The 24930-nt window shown below is 35.2% G+C and overlaps 1 long non-coding RNA gene and 1 pseudogene across 2 annotated transcripts; one reads left to right on the top strand and one right to left on the bottom strand.

Moving 5' to 3' along the window:
• The first annotated feature begins 10151 nt into the window (after nt 1-10151).
• LOC148863782 (putative ribose-5-phosphate isomerase 2 pseudogene) lies at nt 10152-15845 on the top strand (annotated as a pseudogene). Its single transcript, XR_016110394.1, has 2 exons — nt 10152-11540; nt 15402-15845. The product of XR_016110394.1 is annotated as a putative ribose-5-phosphate isomerase 2 pseudogene (transcript).
• A 1567-nt stretch (nt 15846-17412) lies between these two features.
• On the bottom strand, nt 17413-20460 carry LOC148863781 (uncharacterized). The gene is made up of 2 exons (XR_016109447.1): nt 19571-20460; nt 17413-17935 (listed from the first exon to the last, which is right to left on the bottom strand). It is a non-coding gene; the product is annotated as an uncharacterized LOC148863781 (long non-coding RNA).
• Between the last annotated feature and the right edge of the window lie 4470 nt (nt 20461-24930).

Below are 24930 nucleotides of genomic sequence, written 5' to 3'. Positions count from 1 at the left end.
ATAGTAATATTGTAATTATCTAGTATGATTTTCATCATTTTGGTGTTTCTTTTTGTCACTCCCCTAAAAGCTTAACTTACTCTTTGAGTAGATATAGGTAGTCCAGTAAACTAAGAATGTGTAAAGGTTAAGTAAGAGGTTCCCTCAACACTAAATTATATGCTTATACTTGCCACCAATTTATACTATACAAAGAACCTTTTGACTAATTTGTATGCCATCATTATTGCCTTTGTTGCTTATTGCTTTGTTCCATGAGCTTTCTCGACACAATCGAGTGCCACATAGAGCCCCATCGACTAGCCCCATGACACTATCTTTACATAAGAATTAAAAGCATACATTTCTAATAATTACCTTTAAAAGCTAAAGCTAGATGGGGGGACAAAAATCCCTGGGCCCCTACAATTTGCTATACATCGAACCCACTAAAATTTTATCCTACTTATCATCATCATCATCATCATCTTATTTTTTGATGAACAAAGTAATTATATTAAAACACATCAGAAATTACAAAATCTGCTATATGTGAAAGCCAAAGAGTGATATCAACAACTTCAATAGTTTGGCTGGCAGCTGGCATTGTTAGCATATTGGGCCAGAGTATATGGGCTGGTATATTAAGGGTGTGTTTGACAACATGGCCGATTTTATTTTGAAAAACAAAATTTTATTGATGCGATAGTTTTAATTATATTTTAAAAATAAAAATTTCCTGTTGTCAAATACCCCTAAATTGTTGTTTAATGTGACAAAATTTACAAGGCCCACTAATTTTTAGAAGTGTAAACATTTCCAATATAGATCAGGTTTGGATTGTAAAGCTAGCAAAAGTAAACTTGAGCCATAACAAATCAATAAATTAGATGGTAAGGTTTGAACCATATATATAGAAAATATAAAATTTTGGGAGAATGACAGTTCAGCCCCGTGTCAGAATTTTTAGGCCCAAAGTACAGTTGAAATCAGAAATCTGTATAAAGTGGGGGGGGGGGGGGGGAGGGGTTAACATTTTAAATGTTTATAACTCTAAGGTGGAAATCAGAAATCTTCATTGGGCTTGTTCACGTACTTCTCCGTAAAATTTTTTATTTGATAAGAGGTGGTACATGTAAAGAATGTTTTTAAGACCTATTTAAAATGACACATAATGACTAAAATGCTCTCCTTTTGTATATTAAAGATGTTTTGGAAGACAAAAAAAAGTATGATGTTTTGCTTTTTAGATTTTAGATTTCAATTTTATCAAAATTTTGTTTGTGTTTTCTTGTTGATAACTAGAAAGTTTTAGTTAGGACCAATATTTTTATATCACCAGACAATTGGCAAGTCGAGATGGTCACTTGGCATTTCTCTAAATGTATAGAAAGAGATCGAACCCATGTAAGATGCATGCTTTATGTCTTAGGGCGCATTCTTTTTTTTGGATTTTGAGAGTGGGGAAATTTGATCAATAGGGTTTTGGTTCCCATTGACTAAGGTGGCGTTTGATTGCACTTTTTAGAGGTTTGAATCTGAAAATGCAACTTTTTAGACCTCACCCCTTGTTTGGTTGTACTTCTTAAATTGTCTGAAACTGATTTTCAGATCTGAAAATCATAAAGCTTGGGTTGATTCTTAATGTGCTCAAATGCGCTTTAGAGTCGACCCAATGCCTAAAATATCCTTACATTTTTTTTGTAAATGACTCGAGTTACCCCTGATAACCCCAAACCCAGAAAACCTAAACATTCAACCTCTCTCTCTCTCTACCCTGTCTTCCCGCCACCACCGCTACAAGTTGTAGCTACGGCTCTCTCTCTCTCTCTCTCTCTCCGCCTTGTCTTCCCGCCACCGCCGCTACAACTTGCAGCGGCTCTCTCTCTCTCTCTCTCTCTCTCTCTTCACCCCGTTCCTGCCACCCCCACTGCAACTTGCAGTGGTGGCTCTCTCTCTCCCCCTATCTTCGCTGCGTGTGCCGTTCATGGCGATCTATTCCATTGAAGTGGAAATGCTCCCAGCTCCCCTAGTTTGTACCGGTAGTGAGAAAGGAGGGACAAAGCTTTGCCTTTAACTTGTCCAGTCTTCCTAAAGGAAAGCTCTATAAGCTTCCCATGTCTTTTATAAGTTGTCATCAATGTTTTGGATCTGCTCACGATTGGCAACTAGTCAATAGTGTTGACATTGAACAACCTTACTTTTTCAATACCCTCACCAGAGTTTAGATCTCTCTTCCAGACCTGATAAACCCTAAAATCAGGAAACCGATCAACAAGGTCGACGACTGCTATTGTTGGGTACAAAAAGCAACTTTCTGCAAATTTCCTTGTTCTGATTCTGAAAACAAAGACTTCTTAGTTTCCATGGCTGTGTTCGAGCCATTCAACCCTCGTATGGCCATAGCATGGACTTCCATAGATCTCTTGTGAGGAATAAGAGTTTGGTTTCCACAGGACCCGTAGACAAAGCGTGGATATACATTGAAAATCCATATGAGACTTCATATGGAAAATTGTATGAAGATATCTTATATTTCAACGGCCAGCTTTACGCCCTCACTAACAATGGAGAACCTCTCCTCTATGACACAACGAAGGCAGTCAAGTTTGCATTCGAACCGGTTCAGAAACAAATCTATGATTATGATCTATGTATGAAGTGGAATAGGTACTTCTTAGTTGAATCATTAGGAGAGTTGTTAATGGTAAAACAACATCGACCTTATGGCCTAGTTAGTATGCTTTTCAAAACAAGAAAGTTTGAAGTGTATAGAATGGATTTTGGGAGTTGGAGGTGGGTGGAAGTAGAAGACCTTTGCAACCAAGTTTTGTTAAGAGGTGAGGATTATTGTTTGCCTCTGTGGACATCAGAATTGCCTTTTTTAAGTTGCAGAGGTAATTGCATCTACTTTGTTGATTCCCTAGTAATTAACGGATCAAGAGAACACTTGGTAAAATGGAATCGTGAAATGGGTATCTATGATATGACGAATGGCATGTTAAATAGTAATTATTAATTTATTATTTTTTATTTATATTGTTTCAATATTATTTTGATGAGGTTGAAAATTATTTTTTATGAGATAGTGCAAATTGAATTAACATTTTCAAATAGTATGTTTAGGGGTAAAATAGTAAAATCAATAAATTTCAAATGGTAAAGGGTTTATCCAACACAAACAAACTTATGGATTCGGATCCTCTAAAAAGTATAAAAGCATCTATGCCTCTTTTCATATTTCAGACACATTTAATATCTTTTTAACTTTTTCATATATAAATTTTCAGATTTATCAAACACCGCCTAAGAATCCCATATTCTTTTTTCAAATTTATGTGGGGACTAGGAAAAATTTGTTTTCCTAGGTATCACTTACTCGGGAAAGTGATACCCATCTCCTAGGTGAGTAAATAACTTTTTCACATGGGAGAAAAATTTTCCAACACTTGAATAGGACAAAAATACCCCTTTTAATAATAGATTTTTATGGGTAAAATGGCCATTGCCTTATTTACCTAGAAATAAAAGAACATGAGTAAATGCACTTACCTAGGTAAGTGTTTCCTAGAAAAAACTTACCCAAGTAATTGCATTTACCTGGGTAAATAACTTATCAAAAAGCAAACGGGGCCTTTATCGTCACTTTACTGTAGTCATAATCCAAATGATTTCATGATTTCTATCGGCGTCATCCCAATATTACCTATCTTAATTATTATATTTAACTTTTAAACCTATTTAATTTTTATTAATAAATACTTTGGTTTGATGATGGAATTAATCAAGGAGCACCCTTTAACTGTTTTAATGGCAATTCTTAGGCCTAATCAGTACTCATTAGAGAAACTTATATGTCCAAAGGTGAGAGGAAATGGCGTCCCCCAGAAGCCGCATAAAACAGATACAACACTAAATATGACCAAGGTTCAAAAAATCGATGTGCCCCATATCGGGCGTATTGTATCGTATCGTTTGGGTCCCGATACGCCTAGTTATAGGTGTTTTGTGACCCCACTCTTTTTTAACTCCCCAAAAACCAAATTTTGAAAAAAAAAAAACAAAAAAATCCATTTCGATGTGTATCTAAGTACCAATACGCCTTTGCCAATACATAGAGGCGTATCGATACTTTGAACCATGAATATGACAGAGGCTAAATAAGATTCATGTAACCAAAACCAACAACATATAAATCGATCAGGATGATAAACTTAGATTAGAGGTGCAACTTGAGCAAGTTTAAAATTGGACTTTTGTCAAAATTTGAATGGATTCAACTCAAAAACTAAGCTTGAAACAATATAAAATGCTAACTCGAGCCAACCTGAGTTGCATTACAGCCCTAATTTGGATGATGATGATGATGATAAAAAGATCAAAGAATTTGATGGAGAAGTACGGATAGGCCCAATGCAGATTTTTGAATTCCACTACAGATCTATAAACATCTAAAATATCAAAAACCCCTACTCTATACACCAATGCCCGCTATGAATTAACATCAATTCCGAGCTGGCACCTATCTCAATTGTACTTTGGCCTACAAATTTTGACCCTGGGCTGAACTGTCATTCTCCTTTTAATGGAATTTTTGGACTACAACCCCCTCGAAAATCTGAATTACAACCCACTCTTAATCTACTAATAACCCCCCTATACATAAATTTTACATTAATTCACGGTCAAATTCAGTTCACCCCTAAAAATCCTAACTCCACCCTAGGGGTGGACACAACGACTAAAACCCCGTTGGCATTTGCAACACAAAGCCGTAATCCAGCTTTATATTTATTGAATAAAGCGATGTGACCTCATTTACTTGCTTCATTGGTTCGTACGTGCATGATTTGTGCAGCTCTTTGGCAGTAAGTCATGAGTCATGCTTAAAATGAATGTGGATGATTGGAAAATGGCATCAAATGATATTAATTTGAGCACTCAATGGAATGGATAAGATTTGGATCTGATACATATAAATAATGTCGCATGGTGCGTTATGTCTGAACCTGGTCCAATTCTGACATGGGTATATGTAATTTAGATTAAGCAAACTCCGGGTGATAACGGTTGAACCTATCGTTTTGTCTTTTAGTGAATAAAATATATTTTAAGAATAAAATGTTAATGTAAAGTGCATGAAGACATAATAGCAAATGAATAAGATGGAGGATTTAGAGGTTGAGGCGTGTCTATAACAATGTTCTTAAATAGAGTTTTTCTTTCTTTGGATCAATAACTTATTATCTTTTGGGAAAATAATATTGGTTTTATTTGATATTAATATTATAGAATCGTTTTTAGTATTAATTTATATTATTTAACGTTCAAAATGGTATTATTGTAATGCCGACAACAATGGATTGTTTTCTGATAAAACATTGAATTGTTTTTTTTAATGGTATCAAACAAACAGCTGCTTTTTGAAGCACCGTTTTTTCTGATGTAGCGCCTATATGACACCATTTTCTCAAAAAACGGCACCATCAATACCAAACACCGCCTGAATCAAATGAAGTGTAATAATCTTCCAATTCGCCAAGAGTGAAGAGGTAAATGAATGCATGCAATGATTGACACACCGATGCAAATTTAAATTTGTTTAATTTTGAAAACTGAAATGAATAGTCAGTTTTAAATGGAAAGTTACAAATGGTTTAAATTTAAAATGGAGTGCTTGATATGTGGGTAACGTACACTAGCATCGATGCGTTGACCAGTCCAAGACAAAGGCTAACTCCTAATACTACAATAGTTTCTTGTCATTATACCATGTGGGATTCAAGTAAAAGACATTGGAAGTTAAAAAGTGCTTTGATTAGTGGAGAGAAATTTGAAATTTTAGCTAAATTTTGTAAGTCATGGTTGGGAAGACTTATGCTACCGTTTTTTTAGATGGACCTAGGGGTGAGTAAACGGTTTATTCGATTAAAAATTGAAATTTTAAATAAAAAACCAAACTGAAAGTCAATTTTTGGTTATTTCGGTTAAAACCGAATTTCAATATTATATTTTAATATATATTATAGTGTATATTTTAGTATATATTATATTATGTATATAATAAACTATATATTTTAATACATAATATAATACAATATAATATATTTTAAACATATTATATATGTATTATTTATTAATATATATATTATAGATAATAAAGTTTGGTTAATTCAGTTTTTAAGATTAACCAAATTTTTAAACCTGAAAACCAAAATTTTACAAAACCCAAATAACCAAAAACCGAAAAAATCAAACCCAAAATTTTCAATTCAGTTTTTCAGTTTTAACCGAATAATGCTCACCCCTAGATAGACCCATACAAACAACCTATTATAAGCCATGTTTTGGTGAAAAATCCAAAGAGATCAAATTGAGGATAAATCAGGATTTGAAGGGTTGTACAAGTCAAACTCTTTGAGTAGATTATCCGAAGTGCTTGATCCAAAGCAGTTGAACCAGCATAGTTGAAAGCCTGTTTGGGAGGGCTTTTGCATTGATTGAGGTGCATTGATGGAACCATTTTTTTTGGCTTATGTAACCTATTTTGGACTTTTTAGATTTTTATTAAACATTATTTAATGATTTTTTGGGTTTCTAAGCTCATAAATGCCAAAATCTATTGCATTAAAGCCCTCCCAATGGGCACTGAATCTTCAGCTTAGCTCCCCAAATTGGGCCCTTAATTGAGGGCACTTTGCATATAAAACCATGGTTTTCAAAATCAGACCAGACCAGATGGTTAACTATTCGTTTGATCGGTTCCGTTTTTTCCCAAAACCGTTGATTTTGGTCAATAAACTGTTAAACCGACTGTTTAACCATTTGAATTGTTCGAACGATTTTAATTGTTTTTCAAAATTTTTAATTTTTTTATTTTATTTTTTGTCAGAACAGTCCAACCGTTTGAGTCAAACGATTGGATCATTCAAACTAGTAACCAGACCCTGACTGGTTCCGTCACCAGGTCGGTTTTAAAAATCATGTATAAAACAGCATGAACACCTTGGTCAATAAAATTTGCGTTGTGGGGTGAAAGCATCCAAAATAATTGGGGCTCACTTCGTAGTTGAAAAACAATTGGAACCACCACCCATCAAGTTACAAAAAAATGGAAGTGTTGAGCCTCTGAATGCATTTGGGTTTCAAAATAGAATGGTTTAAAATTTTTGTTTTGTTTGATTAATCAGTAGGAGAAAGAAAAATCTATGCTGCTGGAACGGTATGATATCGAAAGGGATTTAACCAATTAAAACACCCCTCGCGTACATGCACAAATTTGATAACAAGTTTTTTCGGCATCATAATCGAACCCTTAAAATAATTCAAAATTCCACATCAATTTGTTGACTTTTATTTTTCCTTCCATTTCTTTAAATTACACACAAATGAGGGGAGGCTCCTACAATAGACAAACCCGACGCCGTGTCCAAATCCAAATCCAAAAATAAATGTTGTATTTGGTTTGGTAGTAAATAAAAGAGGAAAAACTGTTAAAGGAATTTTGCATAGAGCCAACCGGCAGCCACCCCTACACGGCTACATCCCGGCCATAGAACATTTAACAAATTCCTGACCACACCGGGCTTGAAAATCGAATCAATTCTAACACAACATGTGATTCATGTTATAGCCTATGCATCCAGACAAAATCCTTGCCCACCAAAAGCTGGTGAGAAATAAAGAGAAGAAAATGGATGTCTAGATTGGGCCTTGGTCCGGTATGGCTCATAGTCCAGGTCGGGTCGTGCATCGGGCCGATGTCATGCCGTGTTGTGCTGTGAGACAGGTTGGTTCGTGGGTCGAGCCTTGGGCCAGGTCGGGCCGTGCATCGGGTCAAAGTTATTTATTTAAAAAAAACTGTCAAAATTTTTAAAATTTTAATTTTATATGAATTGTGTACATACAATTACTTATATATATAATAAATAAATTAATTAATATAATAAAATTAAAAAGTTATTTGTTTTATTAATGTATTATATATTATATATTATTGTATAATTATAAATAATATTATATAAAATATGTATAAACAATATATATGAGTCGTGTTAGGTCGTGTTGGGTGATCGGCCTGCGGGCTCGATTGTGTCGTATTGTATCGGCCTGTGGACCTAAAATCTCAAGCCTAACATGGACTGCATGATTGTGTCATACTATACATAACCTACGAGCCGTCATGCCGTAGACTATGGGCGATACGGCCTGATTTACACCTCTAGATATTACTGAATAAAATGGACATCATGGAAGTTGGAAGACGCTTCCAACAAAGGTGCTATCCATTCATGGAAAAGGAACCCCTCTTTCCTCACATGAAAAGGGATGGTGTCGTCATAGCTAAGTTTTCGTAGCATTATCATCATCATCATACACGAATCCTATTTATCCATTTAATGACATATCTATTGTAAAATTGTTGGTGCTTAATTATTCATTCTCACCAAACAAAATGGATTTGTAAACTTAATTTCTTAGAAATAAAGGGCTAATTTTAAAATCCACATGTGGGATTCAATATTAATCTTTCTAATTCAATTTACTAGTTTAAATGAACAATAAATTATTGAAACATCCGCTGGAGTTTTTAATTATTACTGAAAACTTTTTCTGAAGTTTAAGTTTGATAATTGCATTCACCTTCCCTAAAACTTTTTGACACAGATGCAAGTAGATCATCTCTTAGTCTCTTTTAGAATCCTCTAACAAGAGTACAAAATGTTCAAAATAGCCATACAATTACTATTGAGGCTGGTTTCTATAGAAAAAAAAAACAATACAAATTATATAAACAATAAAAAATTGAAAATTTAAAATTACAGTTTTACATTTGAGATTTGATGGGTATTTTGGACAGTTTCATGCCTCCTTTTAGAGTATTTTGGCAAAAGGGGTTTACTTGCAATTATGCATATCAGAAAGTTCACGAAATGTTTCAACAATTTACCCTTAATGTGGGTCCCATTATAAGGACTGGCGGTGTTTGGAACCATCGACGTTTTTTCAATAAATATTGCCACATAGGTGCTGATGAAGGCAGTTTTAGCCCTTCACTGGCCTAACATGTGGCATGATAGGACTGCCGCATGACACGACAGCGCTACATAGACAAATTTGAATCTCACTAAGTCAAGGAGGCTTACAATAGATCAGCATTAGGCCCATCACCATGATATGTATGCATAAAGAATTATAAAAGCAAACTTTGATTTGTGTGCACACTTAATAATTTATTTGTTTTGCTGATATAGTGACTAATGATACCTAATTTTCAATAAATAATTTTGTTATTACTTTTCTCAATTTTATAAACAAATTAAATACAAACGTTTTATAAATAAATGCAAGATATATCAAACCCATACTTTATTGACACCAGTTGTAACTGGATTGAATCGGACCTTCACCTGAATTGAAGGATGTAGGGATTAGGAGTTTGGATGCCCCTCGCAGCCTGGCCCTTTTGACGTTTGAGTCTCCAACTCCTCACAAAAGTTGTCCTCACACCCACCTCATAGTCCATGCAGCCGCACATACCGAATATCTGCATACTAATGATTTTTTATGAGGAAATATTTTCACTAAACGGCTGCAAGATGGAGGTGAATGTAGAGACCATTTTTGTGAGAAAATGCGATTTCCCGGTTGCCAAGTCCATGACTCCATGTTATAATCTATCAGAGTCCGACTTCAGTCAGAGCAAAGTCTGTTCACGGTTACAAGACTGAGGTGGATGTAGGGACCATTTTTGGAAATCGGATCTGTTTTTCACACCTGGCGCTTCATAAACGCCTCACACATATAATATCTCTCGTATTTATTAATTATTATTTAATAGAGATATTCTTAATGTACGGTGGATATGCCTGTGAGGCGCTCATTTGTGAGGAACAGATCCCGCCACCCATTTTTGTGAGAAAATGCGATTTCCCGGTTGTCATGTCCATGACTCCCATGTCACTGTCTATCTGAATCCGGCTTCGGTCAGAGCAAGTCAACCTTTACAAGAGGCTGTTGGAACAGTGCGATCATGGGCTTCTCTAACTGAAGCCAAATTAGTTTTTGGACCGGGCTAGTTAAGACTTATAGTTAAATTATTATTACAAATTAAAAATTAATCTTTCTGGATAGGGTTTAGAGCTCTTTCGTTTTTCACTCTTGACTTCACAGAAATCCTTTTTCTTTCTGGAAAAGATGAAAGAACCCTAAAAATTTCATGATGGCAAGTTGGCAACAGACAAATGAAGCCTCTCACAAAACACCCTTTTTCCCCCTCTCTCTAGATTCTGCATCAAAAGAGATAACAATCATCCAATAATGTCGTCTTAGTTCAAAATTTCCTTCTTTTTGTTTTTTATTCTCCCCTCCCCCTCCCCAAATCTCCTCTTTCTCTTTTCGAATGATAAAGGAGTGGTTCACGATTCACATCCCTCTGTTGCCTTTATCTCCTTCTTTCCCTGCCTTCCCTCTATAAATAATCTCCTGTAAACCCATTTGATTCCTGCGTTTCTCACATTCTCTTTCTCCACCCATTATAAACCCCAGTTTCTTCTTTCCTCGCAGAGTAATGGAGGTTGATATCTAAAGATGCGAGCTTTCTTTTGTTTTTTATGTAATCTATTCTTATTCGAGACGTAAAGACTAAAGAGAGTCGTCTATTCAAAACCCTAGGAGCATTAACTTTGTCGCCTATATTTAGTGGTATGGCGATTGCTTTTCCCCCTCATTTCATCTGTTCCGAGAAATCCACGATGGAGAAAGCCGTCATTGTTAAGTCTTCGTCTGCGGCGGCGGTTTCTCCTTCTCCTTCTGTTCCTCCGGTGATTTTGACTCAGGACGAGCTGAAAAAGATTGCTGCTTATAAAGCCGTCGAGTATGTCGAGTCCGGAATGGTTTTGGGGCTGGGAACAGGTTCGACGGCGTGGTTTGCCGTGAACCGGATTGGTGAGCTTCTGCAACAGGGGAAACTCAAGAATATTATTGGGATACCCACCTCGAAGAAGACCGAAGAGCAGGCGATTTCGTTGGGGATTCCTCTCTCCGACCTCAATGAGCATCCGGTTCTTGATCTTGCGATTGATGGAGCCGATGAGGTCGACCCACATCTCAATCTCGTCAAAGGCCGAGGTGGGTCTTTGCTCAGGGAAAAGATGGTCGAGGGCGCTTGTCGGAAGTTCGTTGTTATTGTCGACGAGTCAAAGCTAGTTGATCATTTGGGAGGTAGCGGCCTAGCTGTTCCGGTCGAGATTGTACCTTTCTGCTGGAAATTTACGGCCGATCGTCTGCAGAGCTTGTTTGAGTATGCTAGTTGTGTTGCCAAGCTCAGGACTTGCGGCGAAAACGGCAAACCATTTGTTACGGACAATGCTAATTATATTGTGGATTTGTATTTCAAGAAGGATATCGGGGATTTGAAGGTTGCTAGCGATTCAATTCTGCGACTGGCCGGGGTTATCGAGCATGGAATGTTTCTTGACATGGCTACCACCGTTATTGTTGCTGGAAAGTTTGGAGTCACAGTGAAGAACAAGTAGAGAGGGCATGGAGGAAGTGAGAAGGTAGTTTACTGATCAAAAGAGATTACAACTTAGCTAACAAAAAAATGTTTTTTCAGAAAATTTTGATTTTGCCATTACTATAATTGGGGGGTTGGGTGTTGTTATTCCCAGTATCAATTGAAATAAGTACCGGGGTGTCTGTCCATCCTCTGTATTTTGTTCAGGTCTTAGGACTTAAGTTGTTGGACATGCTGAGGATGGGAAGTCCTATTGAATGGTGGGAAGATCTGACTTTCTATGTTTCAGCTGTCTTCTTTTCACCAGAAATTTTGTCTTGGGACTTACAGCATGTTCCTATTCTTTTTGCTGATTATATAATGGATCAATTTTGTATTCTGTTTGATCTGTTTTGTTATTAGCATGGATGTGTAACAGGAAACCATTTTTCTGCTCAAACTGAGTGACTTAGCATTTTCACCATATAAACAACTATCATATACTTGGAAGCTCTAGTTGATCAAACGCCTTTCTTTGGATTTCTTTTTCTTTTGGGTATTCTTTATGCAAAATTTATTTAATTTTCATAATTGGAGTTAAACAAACAAGGCCAAATTGTTCTGAGGAATTATCAGTATTCATATGCCTCCACTATAGCTGAAGTATTCCTGTAAAAGGCCATGCTCTTCTCTTTCCTTGTCCAATGAGGCAGTAAGCTGCTTTTTAGTTCATTTTGTTTCTAGCCGATAGCATTGTTTATAAGTGTCATTTAGAGTACATCTCTTCTTTCTTTTACTTTTGAGTTTTGAAGAACAAGAAAAAAAGGTCTGTGTTATAGACTACTTATGTGCTTGTGTAAGAATCCCCTAGAAGGTGGAAGCCTGAAGACACTGCTCCAGATAATGTGTTACTTGCAATGCAGTTGCAGCAATAGTTATTCCATGACTTATTTTTTGGTGAATTCTTTTCCGTCAGCAATAGTTATTCCATGACTTATTTTTTGGTGAATTCTTTTCCGTCATCAGTCATTATAACAGTTGATCTTGGCCTCTCTTTCTATGGTACCCCAAACTGTAATTCTACTCTTTCTTTACTGACCAAGAAGTCTTTCATTTCTCTCTTAATAATCTTCCTGTTGAAGTTTTATTGGTCCTCCTTGTTTAGAAGAACATTGTGGTATATCTTATTATGTTATTTTTGACACCTGAAAACAGGAGCTCTGATAATGTCTAACACCTGTTTCAGTGCATATATCTCATCCAAGGAAAGAACACAATCTAATAAGTAGAATGTACAGCATCTATGGGTCTATTGCTCTATCTTTACTTATATGTATTATTTAGTTGATCTAGTGTTGCACTTACCTTGCAAGACATGGACTGGACAAGCTAGTTTATAACTTCCTATGTTGTGTTAAATTGTGATTAAATGTTGCCTTGCTTTATGAGAGTTCATTCCAAATCCATGATTTTTTTTTGTGCAATCTACTTGATGATATTCCCATAAAGGAGTAGTTTCCTCTGTCTGAAGCTTTGTAAGCATTACTCAATACATGGAAATAGTGGATTTTATTTTCCTTAAAATTACCAGATTGCTTCAAATTGCATATTATAAAAATGAAGAATAGTAGATTCAACATTTATGTTGTTACTCAAGCTGCAGAATTTTTATATTTGATTTAATTCTGAACCCAGTAGAAACATTCAAACACCAAATTACAAGTGGAAGTGCACTCCTTAAAAGATGATTTTTTATTGATAAGCTCTTTAATAGGTAAAATCTGTAGCGATCAATCTGGTTAATAACTTTCATTCTGTCTTGGCCTCTTGGATACCGCATATTGGATTCTTCATCCCCTTGTTAAGAATCTCAGTCACTTTATTAAATCTAAGTAAAAAAAGTACTGAACTTACATTGCCAAATGCTGTATCTATGCTTGTCATGTATCTATATTTGATTACCCTGTGGTTTCTGACATTTAGACCACCTTCATTTCCTTTCTATTATCTTTGTATTTATGGTCTAAACACTAAACTTTAGTTTGCAAATACTGTCAATACCCTCTATATTATTGCCCACGTAATTTGGATAATTCCTCCATTCTCTTCTTATAAAGACAAAACCGTCTGTTTTGTTCACTGAGTCAGCCAGTCAGGGCCTCTATGGGACCTAGGTTCTGGAGTTGCTGAAATCTTTGGAGGGGTCAGGAGTGGTCTCTTAATCCTGTTAGTGTTAGGCCTTTTTCTTGTGTTAACCTGTCTTGACCATGGCTCAAAGTGTCGATATGCTTGAGCACTTTTAACCATCAGGCATCAACACTCTTAGATAACTTCAGTATTTATGGTCCCAGCACTTTAGACAACTTTAGTTAAAAAGTTGACCCAATCCGCGAACCCGACCCAATTCAACCCGAAAAAACAGGGTTAGGGTCTCATATTTAGCTACCCAAATGCGAAAATGACCCGATCCGACCCAATCCAAAAAACTGGGTTTGGTTGAGTTGGGTCATGGGTCAACCCCCTGATCCGATTGTTAAGTCTAATTGGGATTATTTTTGCATTGTTAAAAGTTTCCACTCTTTAATTTTTTTTACTTAGTCTTTACTTTTTATTGTTTATTCTTCAAATTGTTAAATGTTTAAGTTTTTTTATATTTGGAATTTTAATGTTAATTCTTTTAATTTTGACATTTTTCATGTAATTTTTTTTATTTTTTTTAATTTCAATTATTTTTTGAGATGTCCCGAATTGACCCATGGGTCAACCCTAATCCGAACATTTAGGGTAAGGGCCTAGCATTTGACAACCCAATCTGAAAATCAACCCGACCCGAAATCAAACCAAAGTACCTTGACCGAACCCGACCCACCCAACCCAATTGCCAGGTCTATTGATGCCCATTAGAGTACCATTATTATCCATCTGTTGTTATTGTTTAAAATTGACAATTGAATCAAATTCTTTTTATTTTGTGCACTGATGACCTTAAAAAACCGATGTGTATCATACAGTACTATGGTGTGATACGTGATACTTTGAACTTGATCTTGATGGGTGCAATGCACATTTGAATTTTCTTTGCTATATAAGTTTTAATAATACATTCTTACATGACACATAACAATAAAAAATTCTTAAGGTATCTTATCATCTAATGGTTTTGCCCATCTTTTGCAATGAAAATCCTTGAACCCTTGGAAATCTTAGCCACTTAATCCATGCCCATATTTAGTAGTGCTAAGCGACTAAATGGCACTAAGTGACTAGGTGTGCAAGTTGGGCCGGTTGGGTTGTGCTCTAGGCCAATCCTGACCCAACCCCAAGATTATGACCTTGGGCTGGAGCTTGGCCCAACCCAACACAATTCAAGCTAGGTTTTGATTCAGCTGGCAAGTTTGACTGGGCTTGGATGGATTGGTCAGGTTTAGAAGCCATGTTTAACTTGGGCTGGAGCTTGGCCCGATACAACTCAAACTGGGTTTGGATTCGGACAGGTTGACTGAGCTTGGATGGATTGATCAGGTTTAGAAGCCATCTCACTCATGTTTTGCATCATCACATTTCAGCTGGATTCTATTTGAGAGTAATGATCTGATGTAAGAATAAAACGGCAGAAAGTTATACACAATTGTCAATATGTAAAGATGTGTACCCATTCTCGGATTGTTAATTTCAATGAAAAATTGTTTGGCGAAAAGGCTTAAAATGGGCTTTTTAAAGTGGGCTATTATTTATAATTTCTTAATCAAATAAAACACATACATCAGAAATTCAAATAAAAAACCCTAAAACAAAAATTGATGGTGGGTATCAAACAAAGTAGGTAAGAATGGTGGCCCCATAATACGGGTGGTCATTATCTAGCTGACTAATAAGTGAGTGATTTCTTCTTTCTGGGTATTTGACATGGAGCAATCTGATGCAGACTGCAGAGGTCAAATGCAGCCTCGTGTTACATGGAGCGATCAGAATATGGAGCATATGGCATGGCGAGCCCACTACTAAAGAGTTCATTTTTTCTACGACAGTATAGTAGCGCAGGCCCAGGGCTAAAACAAAATCAAGGCATTTGATTTTGTTGTTTCAGCGCAGTGTTAACAAATGTGGTATGGCAACAACAAAGGCCTATTTGAACAAAAACCTCTCTCCCACCAGTGTTATTCATGCTCATATCCAAATTATTTTAGCTGCTATGCAGATATCCTAAATGGGTGCTCATTCTATTAACCCAAGATTGTGTAGTGTAGACTCTTGTTAGTACATTGGTAGCCTCCACCTCCAAAGGAAGTAAAACTGATTTTTTTTTTTTTTTGAATCCTCTTTATATTGAAAGGACAACCATCAGATGATATAATTTTTCTTTCAAACAGATGGCATCCTATTTTTTCAAAAGGAGTGATTATTTCCACTCTCAAATAGAAGTCTTATACCTCATATGCATGTCTACTAACTCTAAGAAAAAATGAGAGTAATGAAATCCACTCTTAAAAAATGATGACTTCCAACATGTGATTATCTATAAAATAATACCCACTTAAAAATGTAGGATTCCTTAAATTAGATACATATTGAATATCAAACAAAATTATACATGGGTGTACTTGTCCCATTTACACTCCCATAGGTTTACATCAATGCAAATGAAATTCACTGTGCAAACAAATTGAGACTTTGGCTGCATCTGTTTGCAATTCAAATCTGAATCGGATTCAAAATTTGCATTTGATTTTGTTTGGCATCCATTTGTTTATGATTATAATTTGCTCTCTTACCTGATGCAAAATTTGTACATTTTGACTCATTTGCATCTGAAAAAAACAGAAAGTAATGCAAAATTTGCACAACTTCCTCCACCTTTGATAGAAAGTAGGACCACATCATTTGCTTCCTACCTTATTTCCCCCAAATGAATAACCTTCCTTCTGTCTCATTTCTCTTTCATATTTATTGGGAGCCACATCATTTTACTTCCTACTTTTACTTATTACAAACAAACAAAACAATGTTAAATGTGAAGCAAAAGTTAACCAGGATTTACACTCAATCCATTTTCATTCCTATATCTATTTACACAAATAGTGCAAAAGAAATTAGTACTGCAACCAAATAGAGCCTTTGGCTCAGTTTAGAAAGAGTACAAATACAAATGCCTAGAGTGTAAGACCTTGTATTTTGTATATAGTTATACTGTACATATTTGTATTTGCACTCTTTCCAAAGTGAACCTTTGGCTGCAATTGTTTGCGATACAAACGCAAAGTGGGTTCTCAGTTCTAACCGGTTTTTGTTCTCTTTCTGTTTGTTTTAAATTGTCAATCAACTCAAGATTCATAAAATACAAATTTGTACCCAAAAATGGATATAATAATATTCTCTCCTCACAAAAAAGCATTTTTTTATCTCTTAATCATTATATTTTTGCATGACAAACAAACGCTCAAAAATCCGAACCAAAATACATAAATATTCCAGTTCAGCGTTTGTAACACAAACAAACGCAGCCTTTAAAACATAATAATAGGGCAAATATATGATACATGTGACAAATATAAGGTTGGGCAGCCCAAACGCCATTACCCAATGTTGGTCCTAGCAACTGGGGTCCTGGGAAATGGGTGGGGTGAATTGGATATGGACCATATGGTCTTAGGTGTTAACGTGTTGTCTGTAGTTGTTGTTTTGCTTTTCTTTGCTTCGTGCCCGTCTGTGGAAAGTAGCGACTCTCAAACCTACCTAAGTTGCACTTGTCATCACAAGTAGGAATCTGGTATCCTATCACTTGGCGATTTTCCAGAGTAGCTTGCTTTTTCTTTACATAAAGCAATATAAAACTGTATTAAAAATGAAAATTTACAATTACGTCATAGAAGATAGAATCCTAGCTGAGATCCAACTCGGCAAGCAGAAACTATAAATCTATTACATAAACTGAAACATACACCAATGAAAACCTGGCTATTCATTACATTTATTGCTTTGTACAATCAAGATTCAAGAATGGCCCATAAATATAGGTGCAATATGGATGGGCCCAGGTTCGAAATTTGTTAAAATTTTAAATGGGCCGGCCCAAAAGCCTAGTCCCTATAAATTCTTCAAATTGGGTACAAGAATTGCACCCTTAACTTCTACCAAAAAAAAAAAAATGCACCCTTAACCATAAATCAGGTACAAAAGAAGTTATATAGAAATATTTAATTAAATTCATTACACCTCTGTATCTACCTCAAACATTCTTCTATCCCTCTCTTTGCAGATCCACCAACAGATTAAAAAAAAAAAAAGGAACGATAGCCCAAAATTGATTTCTTATGTCCATCGGCCGTACAGAGAAATTCTCTATTTAATTTCTGTTTTCTCCCTTCTGTTCTTTTTGGTAAAACAAATAAAGGCTCAATAGTGGATGTTTGGACACGCATACTCCACTCCCACGTGCTTCTCTACCTGTCAATAATTTCCCTGCACCAAGAGAACCAATCATCTTGCACACATAAAAAACCGATGTTGCATGTTGCTATCTCAATGGGACCAGTGGTCTAAAAAAAGCTTATCTGTTTTGATTTTGCTTTTGTATTTTTTCTTCTGTTCGAAAAGGATATGGATGAAATAATAGGAAATGATTTAAGTACTCATAATTTAACAATAGACAGTACATTAAATAAAATGAAACTGTAAAATAGTATTCATATAGTCGACTCCATCTAATTAGGATAAGGCTTAGAAGATGATGATTTCTTTTGTGTTCTTATTTTTGCTTTTGCTTTTTCTTCCTGCCCACATGAATCAGAATACTAGGCAATATATAGACCAGTAGTTTGAAATGCTTCACCCCTATTACTGAAGAGGGTCCCAACTATATGCGTTGATCCAAGGAAAAGTTAATGCTTCTAAAAGCAAATAAGAGCTCATTGATTTCATTCCTTTAATCCCTGGGATATCAAGAATTTGTTAAATGAAGGTGGACAACACTTTGGTCCAGTTCAATCACAAGAAATTACCACATTATCCATCCAGGAGAGAAAAGAAAATATTCTCAGTCATACCCAATTAGGATATAAGAAGAAAAAAAAAACTAATTTGATGAAGGACTAGCTTGGGTGAGGGGGTATAGTTTGCATGATAAATAATAATGAAAATGACTATTTGTGTAAGTGGTTTTGATAGTACTAAGTAGGGCCATAAATTGATCAGATTCAAATTCGGATTGGATTGTACCTAGATTTGAATCCAATCTTATTAATATTCGAATTCAAATCAGATTTTATCCATTGGATTTTGATCAGTCTTGGTTTATACTAAGAAATCATAATCAGTGATATATTAAGCTAATAAATATCAAAAGATTATATTTTATTGATAAATAAAATTACATTTTTAATAGAAAAACAAAATGACTTAGATGGTATATATTATTAATAAATGGGTTAAAATAATTTCCATGAAACTTGAACTTATGAACCTTTAGGCTATATTTAATCTGATAGAAAAATGAGGGAGAAACAGAAAGTTGAAGAAAAGTTAATAAATTTTGTGAAATGTCTTTTTCTGAGTCTCTCTCTAACCAAACACAGCCTTAACGAAAATATAATAAACCTGCTTTATCAACAAAGAAACGTTGATTTTATATCGACATGCATATACATACTAATATTATTGGATTTGGATCTTGATCAAACCATATTGGGATGGGATCTAGATCCGATCTTATTCTAAGTGGCTCTGTTTTTTAAATTCAATTCTGCTTCAACAATCCGTATTATAAATAGGTCCATACTTTTTAAGTTACAATTTTTATTTAATTTAATGTAAAAAGATAAAACAAAGATGAATAATATGCATTAAATTAGAATATTATTAAAGGATAGATAAAAAAGATATCTATAGTATTAAAAACTGAAAGAAATAATATGAAAAAAACTTACAACCAATCAAATTATATTCATCAAAATCAACGGAGGCTTTTATTAGTCAAAACTTTTCAAATATTATAAATTTCCCGCATTTATTTGAAGTATAAATTCAAATTTTACACCATTAAAAAAATGAACCAACGGTGGAAATTAGAACCGATTGATTTTGAAATTTTACACCTACCTTGTTTTGTTGTCTAAGGTGTAAAAAACGTTACTGCTGCTGCTTTTCACATAAAAACTGGGTCTCAACAGAGCAACAGCCACTGCATCAGTGATGTAGTTTTGGCTCCGCAGGTATGTCTGAGTTTTCCTGATGTACAAGAAACAAAATCAAATCCCTCCCAAGCATGCATCGATTTGTTCATCCGTCGTTGTTGTGCATCAGTGATGAAGTTTTGGCTCCTCAGGTATGTCTGAGTTTACCTGATGTGATCGATCCCTGAAGCCTAATGAACTACTGATGCAAATGTCCAATTGAAAAAGTTGGTTCATGGATCACCATAGTCCCATTAATGAGCCCTCCGAACATGAAATGCTACATGATGGAGACCTTCTCCAGAACCTCCGACTTGTACATCTTAAGCATACCGCTGTTTCACCTTGTTCCATGTGGGTACGTCGCAGATATCATCCAGCAATGGCCAGTGCTCAGACAACCAGGGTAACGCCGTTGGTATCATCCAGCAATGCTGCACGATGGGCATCGTGATCGACCTTCTCCAGAACTCTCCCTCGTTCTACTATATAGGGATCAAGAGCGTATTCATCGACAGCGTGGGATTGCCGATCGACCCCTCCATCTGGGCCTTAGACAATCAGGGTAACGGCGGCACCGTGATCGACTCCGGCACCACACTAACCTTCCTCACGGAGCCAGCTTACCGTCAGGTTTTAACGGCGTGTAAAAAGAGAGTCAGATTATGGAGAACGGCCGACCCATCTTCGAGTCTGAAGAACTCGCCGATTGGGGATGCCACCGCCGCACTGGTGGGGGATGCCGCCATCGCACTATTTACATCAATTTTATCGATGTAAATTTTTTGCTAACTTTCGATGTATTCTCTGATAAAAATAGACTTTTACACCGATTGATGATATATTAACACCCCTACCAAATGCCTGCAAAACTAAATCGGAGTGTAAAATTTACCCGATTCTCATTTACACTTTAACAAACGCAAATACAGCCTAAAAAAATCTATGCATCACATTAGACCCATCACATCATTTAACAAAGTAGTAATAACATTAAATACTTAGTTTGGATATACAAATGGACCACCCCGTCATTTAATACTTTATATCTAGTAATAAATAACTCCTATTCGTCGGATTGTTTAATTGAAAGCTTCACAGGGTAAGGGGCCACAAAGTCAAAATGTCCTTTTCTCATCCTACATTTATGGGAGAAAAAAAAAAGAGAAAATTATTATTATTATTATTTTTGATAAGCAACAAGGAAAATTATTCCAATAGACCTTGTCACATGTAATACATGATTTTTTTTATGGACAAAATTTAAGTAAAAATTTGAAAAGTTAGAGGGTTATTGTTATTCAAAATGAAAACTTGGGCAAGAGAATACTCCTCTCCTATTTTATCTAAACAAAAAAAAAAACAAAGAGGATTTAAAGATCTCTTCTTTTGACTCAACCCTAGTCTCTGATCAAGTGATCAGAAAATAACCACTAACAGATTTTTTTCCTCATATTGAAATTTGATCTACTTAATCCAAAATGTTTGATTAAAAGATTTGCTTTCTGAAATTTTCTTCTAGATCTTTTCATAAATAATGGCTGGGGGAAGGGAATGGATACATGCATGGGACACACATAGAGTTGTTTTGGGACCACCACATCTTTCCATCTATTAGATGAGTGGAAAAATTAGAAAAGATAGGATTAGCAATGAAGTTATCTTTAAAAACCTAAGAGTAGTTCTATGATAAAATTAGAGAGAGAGAGAGAGAGAGACTAAGGTGGTTTGGGTACATGCATAGAAAGAATACCACCAACTATACTGGTTGGAAGAAGTAATTTGTTATACAGTAAAGGGGTTAAAAGAGCTTGGGATAGACCAAAAAGGACATGAATAGAAATAGTAATAAATTATTTAAGCATTAATAATTTAACAGCGAATATGACATATGGGATTCATGTAGCCAATCACATATAGTTGGGATAAGGCATGAATAATGATGGTGATGATGATGACGTCTCCCTATGACTTTGAGCTTCAGCCATCATATATGCATTAAAGCATATTTCATATTTTAAGCTGATTTTTAGCTCAGCTAATCTCTCTGATGGGCTCTTTGAATGGTGATCAGTGAATCCCCATCCTCTCAAAATATTCAAAACTACAAAAATATAAAAGAAACATTTAATTTATGTTGTCAAATTTGGAACACTAATAATATTTTGTGGAATATCAAAAACAAAAAATATATATTTATTTATATTTCACCCATTCTGGGTTGAGGTTTCAGAATTTCTTCCTTCTATTTTGATATATATATATACATATAAACATATATACAATGAATTAAAAAAAAAGGGAAAAAAAATAAGATAACGAAAAAGGGACGAGAATAATGGTTTTTAAGTCATACAATGAGTTAAAAAAAAGAAAGAAAATGAAACAACGAAAAAGGGACGAGAATAATGGTTTTTAAGTCATCCAATGAGTTAAAAACAAAAAAAAAAAAAAGGAAAGAAAATGAGACAATGAAAAATACCCCTGTAAATTTGGATACTTCCATCTCAGCGCTAATATGGATATCGGAAATTAAAAGCTTTGACTAATCAAAATACCCCCTGTAAATTTTGATTAATATCATCTGATTGATCATTTTTTAATGATACTAATTGATAGGCTGTTAGCTTTTCAAATATCCTCTCTCTCTGGTATCATAGTTGAATCCATATATTATATGCATGTATGTATGATAATTAGATATGAGAGAAAGATGTATTGGTTGGATTTGATGACCCTCTTGGTTAGGCCAGTTGAGATTGAGCCAAACCCAATCCTCTCTTCTCTATCCATGGATGACAACCCAGACCAGCTGGCGTTAAAGCAATGTGGCAACAGTAATTTTAGAATTCAAAATTATCGAAGAACTTTACAAAATTGAGATCCCACGCATAGAAGAAGACAACCTTCAAAAGTGACATTTCATGATCTGTGGGTTGTATGTCTCTGGACTCCAGCTGTTGGGTCATGTGTGAAGTTAAGTTCACCACAAAAAAAATAATAATAATAAAAATAACTTAACAAATATATAACTAAGGGTCTGTTTGTGAGATGAAAATTAAACTAAACTGGTTCAACTGTTTTGAAATACTCCTCATTAAAGTATTAAAAGAGACTAGAGACCGGAGGGGACAATCCTTCAAAAAGACCGACTGATAGCCAATTTGAATTCTTTGGATTTCCCACCAAACAGAAATTATAGGTTGTCTGTGTGAGTGTTACCTCGGCTCCTTGATGACTTATTTAGTAAACAGTAACAAGCCATTCGGTTATGCCATGTCCTTGAGTTGAGGATATCCTTGTAACTGGCCATGTATTAATTGCCATGAATAGAGTTGACATCAGCTATGTCTATCCATCAAGGTTGGACATGCTTGTTTGCCTTCAACCAATGTTTTTACTTTTTTTAACTTTTGAATTTAAAACAAATAGGAATCAAGTTCACATTTGGTCTCACAACATTTTCTTACAACTGCCAACTAAAATCATGAATTCGCTGGCCACCTAACCAAAAAGCAGATCGTTCATTTTTTTTCTTTGAATTTAAAACAAATTGGAGGTCAGACATAAGATAACGAGATTGAATTTAGTCCTCACAGAATTGGTTCTCGTTGCAAGTGTTGTGACATGTGAGGAAGGTATAAATACCAATTTTGTGATCACTAAATCCTGGTTCAAAGCAATGTTATTGGTACACAGGGCGCTTCACACCAATCTCACTCACTATGCATTGGATACATGTCCAATAAATAATAATTATAAGTATGGGTAATGGGATGTGCATTGGATTGAGGAGCGGATCTGGTCTCCTTATATACCCTGTTTGGGCTGTCAGAAGCATGTCCTACCATGCACAATGACTCACAACTGATGTGACTCAACATGATCATGTATCCAGCTTATTTGAATACTTTAGCTCTTCAACGGTCTGTCGAATCAATGAAGGATGAGGTTTTATGTCAATAATAAATTTATGGGCTCAGTTAATCCAAATGCATTCAGTGGAGTTCACATCTACGGCCCAGAGAGTCTCACTGCACATCCACACCGTGTATTGGGAACATCTCCCGATGACCCAATATACTGCGGGAATGTGCTGTTTGAAGCACAGATCTGAGTTCCATTCAGTGTTCCTCCAAATATAAAAATGTGGATAAATCTGTTTACGTACATGCTCTCTCCATGGTATAATCAATGGATCACCCTGCTTTATCCATCTTAATTCGAATTTACATCAGCCTCCGATTGCCCCACAGCACATTCCAATCTTGTATTGGGAACATTCTCTGACCTGATCTTGATGATGTCTCATCATTTTCCGTATTATTATTGAGAGATACTCCCAATCAATGGTCGGCATGTGCTGTGGGGAGTTGTGGGGCGCCTTAATTCCTTTATAATATAAATATATAATAACAAAAAGAAAGCCGAGATATATCCTCTTTTCTCATGTAGTATTTCACAATATCAATGCCATAAATGTTGCACACGTGGGTTCTAAATGTTACACCATTTATTCATAAACAGCAATTCTTTAATGCTGCACAGTGTTCATGGTGCTCTCGTGTTGAAAATTTAACGCATGGTGTCCCGTTGTTTCTTTTTATTCACACCACAAGTACACTCTGAAAGTTAATATACGAGGATTTTTTATTTTTTTAAAATATATATTTTTTAACAATGAATATGGCATTAACTAGAACAAAATGGACATGTAGATTGTGTTTGGTTCGAAGGAAAAGTAAGAAACGAAAGGAAAAGACAAGGAAGCCTTTATAAAGCTTGTATATGTTTCCCTGCCTTTCCCTTATTTTTTTCATATTTTCCTTCAAACCAAATATGGTTATAGTTGATTTCATATGATTAGGGGGATAAGGCTAGATGATATGTATGTATGTATGATGTACGAATTTTATTAAGTAGCTAAACAATAGAAATATATAAGAGTATGTAATTATTTCATAGTTTAACTTTTTAATAACCAATCCAATCGAACTCAATCCGAGTTGGTCGATTTTCTATTATTTTCGATCAGCTTTGGTTCAGCAATTTTTCAACCCAATCAAGTTAGGTTAGTTTCGGTTTGGCCATTTGTAAATTGACCAAAGCTGAACCTACCCGATTATATATATCATAAATTTATTTTTAATACAGGAAAGTGGGAAAATTCCCAGATTTCTTAGTCTAAAATGTTGTCATAATTTTATTTTTTTAATAATACCAAATTGTAATTTATTAAATTTAATTTTAATTTTTAAGTACAAATCTTTTGGATAAACAAACCAA

Source organism: Nelumbo lutea, chromosome 3 (assembly GCF_056320005.1).
Source record: "Nelumbo lutea isolate HS-2025 chromosome 3, American lotus-T2T, whole genome shotgun sequence".
NCBI classification, from domain to species: domain Eukaryota; kingdom Viridiplantae; phylum Streptophyta; class Magnoliopsida; order Proteales; family Nelumbonaceae; genus Nelumbo; species Nelumbo lutea.
Note: the sequence above shows the minus strand (reverse complement) of the source record. Positions and strands in the feature narration are given on the sequence as shown.